Below are 5,039 nucleotides of genomic sequence, written 5' to 3'. Positions count from 1 at the left end.
ATTCTTCTGAAAAATTAGGCCGCCGGAAAATAGTTCGTTGGCAAGCTGCAGGAAAAATCTATCGATAATTGACAATTTTTCTGTAGTGAACTTAACTTCGTATTTGACGAAAGATGATTTCATGAAAATACATATTAAAAATATATTCTTAGGCTAACCATGCATAAAAAGAAGTTTCACAAAAGTAATTAACTTCCATTAAATCCTAATTTTTTTTTGTTATGTTCCTATCATAAAAATTCTCATTTAATGAAAGTAAGCTAGCTATATAAGCGATTATTTGTGCTTTTTTATATGATAATTATTACATGTTAAAATATTTCACAGTAGTTGAGTCAAAGAGTTTATTGTCTTTTTATTATACAAATATCCACTACATACATTGATTAAAGAAGAGTTACTAGAGACATTAGAGTATTTATATGATAAATTCATAGAAGAAAAAAAATTGTAGGTATGGACCTTAGTGAGATAATTCTATTAGTATTTATTATTGGTTATAAACAATGCTCTTCTTCTTGATTGGAAAAGATATTGATATTATATATTAAACTCAAACTCTATATAATGAATTAAGTGATGGAAGTGGAAAGAGTTGTGCGATATGGGAGCCATCTTCAAGAGTTGTTTGATGTTAGTTGGCCATCCTCCATTGAGGGAAATCAAGTATAAATGTTGATGATGATGTTGAAAGTCAGAGTTGATATATGTAACATGCATTGGCGTCGTTGTAGCAAGATGACGATAGTCAGTGAGCTGTAGGTTGGAGGATCATCATTTGGTGATAGTGGTCAAAAGTATTGTAGCCAGGCAACTATGATCAGATGATCATAGTGAGGCGACAGTTGTTGGAGGATCAGAATCAAGCAACATTGGTAAGAAAATTTTAGTTAGGTGACGATGATCAAAGGACCATAGTCGATCGGGTGATAATTAGGGTTGTCAATTCGGGTCGAACCTGAGTTGACCCGGATCTAAACGGGTCAACACAAACCCGACCCATTTTTGCAAACGCGTCGGACATTTCATCCCAGGCCCGAGCCATGCGGGATGTCGGGTTGACCCGACACGACCTGGTTTAGCATATTGTGGAGAAGTGAGCTCGCGACAGCGGGAGTGCGGGCGGAATCCACGGCACCGCGCGTGCAGATGGAGTCTGTGGGACTGCATGACGGTGCAAGTGCGGCCATGCGGGGATTGGGCTGACCGGTCGAGTCTACTTTCAGGTCGCAGGCTGACCGCGCGACGAAGCGAGTGCGTCAGTGCGGAGCGCAGTCTGACCGCACGACGGCGCGAGTGCGGGGCACTGGCTAACCGCGCTACGGCGCGAGTGCGCGACAACGAATGGTCTAGCAGAGTCCGCACTCGAGTGTGGGACCGCGCGAGCATGGAATTGGCGGCAGTGGGCGACGGGGCGAATTTGGGCAGAAATCAGGATGCACTTGACTTTTGGGTCAGTGTCGAGTTGATTTCGGGTTTCCGGGTCAACCGGAACCCTACCCGTTTTTTTGAAATGGGTCAAAAATCTGAAACCGAATCCGACCCGTTTGCTAATCGGGTCAACCCGACCCCTGATTTTTTCGGGTCGGGTCCAGGTCGAGTTTCGGGTCGTGTCAAAAATTGACACCCCTAGTGATAATGGTTAAAAGTATTGGGGTCAGAAAACTATGGTCGGACAATTGTAGTTGGGGATCATGGTGGGAGGACCATACTCGAGGAACATTGATTAAAATTATCGTATTAGGTGGTGGAGGTCGGAGGATTGTACACGGAAGATAGTGATGTGAGAACTATTGCTAAGCCATAATACGTAGTTGTAGGACCATAATCGATAGATTGTGTATATGCATTGAGATTTATATACGACCAAGATAATTTTGATGATCTGCCAATAATCATTCAAAAAGTTGACAAAGTGTATTTTCGAATCATTGACCCCTCAATAACATGAAGCTGGGAGTTCCTGTCGCCAGGAGATTAAAAATGTTGTTATGCTCAACAACGAAACATAAAATTGACGATTCTTTCATGTTTAAGTTAATCTACCAGCTTTTTTATAGTGCTCAAGTTGAATTAAAATGATCAAGTAGGGATTAGTAAAGAACTAAAGCAATCAAATGGTATTCTAGTCTACAAAGCGTTGTCTTCTGGGAATTAACAATGGCGCGCGATTGACGGGCCTTTGGCCCTGGAAAAAAGAATTGTCCAGTGGGCTGGCCTAGAAATTTAGATTTGAATCAATATAAGGTGAATACTGGAACGAACCAAGAAGAGTTTTAGGTATTTCTAGCTTGAGGTTGAATTTGATTAATTAATTCAGTTCAAATTAAACCTCTAGCTTAATTTTAGAAGTTTGAATCGACTCACCAGTCGGAAAATTATGAAAGAGAAAAAATAATTTTGATTCAAGTAGTTAATATAATAAAATTATTTGAGATGAGAATTTAAAAAAAAAAAAGAATAACTTGATATAATGTAATGAGAAATAAGTTGTTGAACACTTAATTGTTGTTGAAAATTGACGGTGACCGATTAAAGTACATCATTATCATTACATCCTTCTTTTGTCATGACTTTTCATATTTGGCACTAGGGTTGTGAGCAATATAAACTCATTTTCTTAGGACAATCAAATGTTGGGGATGATTAGGAGCTATAAACATATTCTCTTTTGTCACCTTTCATGTATCTCCAGTGAATGATGTCACATGGCCTAAGTTTACAAGCTGACTCATAGAAACTAAACTCCTCTTTAGAAAAGGAACGTGCCAAACATTCTTGAGTCTCTAAATTGACCCATCCGACATTCGGATATCAAAATATCGCTATCCAACAATATTGCACGGCTTGTTTTCCCAAAGATATACTTTACCCAAATCACCTTGAGTATAGTTCTTGAATGCCTCCTCATTATGACTTGCATGAAAAGAAGCACCTAAATCTATCACCCAAGATCCAGAATTATCCAGAGATAAAATTAATGAATATGAATGACATGCTTATGCGAATATATTTACAGAATTATTTTGTCTTGACCACCATCATCGCCCTTCTTTGGAACTGCACAATCCTTTTTCAAGTGACCTTTCTTCCCACAACTCCAGCACACAACTTTCCGTCTACCAAAAGTAGACTTTCCTCTCTTAAATTTAGACCTCCCTCTGTTTGGATTTCTCTTTAAACTCCTTCCTCTTGCTTCAACATTTAGAGTAGAATTTGAAGATTCACCGTTTGCACTCCTACAAACCTCTTCATTAAGCACTAACCTCATAATGTTCTGAAAGTTTAGCTTTAAACTTCCCGAAGAGTTACTCACAGTAATAATAGGTCCATTCTAGCTTTTTGATAATGAAGATAATAACAATAATGTTCTGACCTCATCATCAAAATTAATGTCAACTAAACATAATTGACTCATCACAGTGTTCAAATTAATAAGGTGTTCCTCCATTGGAGTGTTGTCCAACATCTTCATATTTAATAACTTCTTCATCAAAAACACTTTGTTTAAGGCCGATGGCTTCTCATACATCTTGGTCAATGTGGCCATGAGATCGACTGTAGTTTTCTCATTTACAATGTTAAATGCAACATATGAGGAAAGTTAAAGTTGTATCAAACCTATTGCAATCCGGTCAAGAATCTCCCTTTCCTCCATAGTCATAGAATCCGGCTTCTTGGTGATTCCTTCCAATGATAAATACAACTTCTTCTAATACAACAAATCTTCAATTTGCATCCTCTGTAATTTGAAGTTTGTACCATTGAACTTTTCAACCTTGTCCTTTATTTCGTCTGCCATTACTCCCACTCAATCTGAAAAACTTCGCTCTGATACCAGTTGTTGGGGATGATTAGGACTAAACACCACAATAACAAAACAAGTATGAAAGTAAAAATAGCGGGAAGTAAATGGCATCAGGATTTAACTTGAAAAATTCAAAATAGGGAAAAGACCACATAGCCATATTAAAATTAGAATAAACAAGTACATATCTCTCTTCTCTCTCACTCTCTCATTGCTTCTCTTCTCACTTACAACGTTCTCAATGTTTACATGCTCAAAAAGTACAAGAGAAAGTAAGTTATAAACCCCAAGGGACTCAACCCTTGAGAAAAATTAGAAAATAGATGCTCAGTCTGTATAATAGCATTGCCGTGCTAGATTGGGGTGTGGCGGCGCCTATTCTCTATTTGACAAAGCTACAGTGTTCAAATACTCTGCATTGTGATGCTTAGTCTCTATCTTGACACGCTGCGGTACCATATCTCGATCGATGTGGGCATGGATGGATGGAGGAAGGGGCAAGGGGAGTCATGTGCCCCCCTTAAAAAAAAAGGTTTTCTTGAAAGGCTAGTAAATATATGTGGAGTTTTCAATGTAGAAGATGGCTAGTTTTACCAAGGATCCCCTTCATTTTCATTTATCTGTATGGTGTAATGACACTTTCTTTTCTATGAAGCTAAGCACTTTTGATGGTTTTATGATATACAATTTTTTTTTAGAAATGGTGAGCTCCAACATAAATATAAATAAAATTAGTACAAATTAATTTGCCCAAACTCATATTAGAGGTGTGGAGGTACAAACTACAATTATTCAACCAGACTTTTAATGCATGTAATATATTCAAAAAAAAAAAAATTTATAAAAAACAAGACCTAAAAATTCTATGATTTAACATGCAAGAATGCTTTAAGCTTGGTTCATAATATTTTTCTAACTAATTTTCACAATAACTTTCTTATAAAAAATTTTCTTTGGCAACAATATCATATCATAGGCCCAAACGACCTACTTTTTTTTTCTCTTTGCTTCTATCTCGTAACTCGCACCTTACAACCTCGAGCACATCTTTCACTTTTCCTTTCGCTTCTCTCTAGCCATGTTATTTGCATTTTTTTATTTTAATCTACAGCTCATTTTGCTTTCAGTAGTGAGACAGCAAATGAAATTATTTTATTGTATTCAAATATTTCAGATGAGATGACAAACAAAACTAATTTTATTTCGCCCCCGCAGCCCCCCCCCCCCCCCC

The sequence above is a fragment of the Dendrobium catenatum genome, unplaced genomic scaffold (genome assembly GCF_001605985.2).
Source record: "Dendrobium catenatum unplaced genomic scaffold, ASM160598v2 fragScaff_scaffold_847, whole genome shotgun sequence".
Classification (NCBI taxonomy): domain Eukaryota; kingdom Viridiplantae; phylum Streptophyta; class Magnoliopsida; order Asparagales; family Orchidaceae; genus Dendrobium; species Dendrobium catenatum.
The sequence above is the reverse complement of the archived record's forward strand: the minus strand, read 5'-3'. Positions refer to the sequence as shown.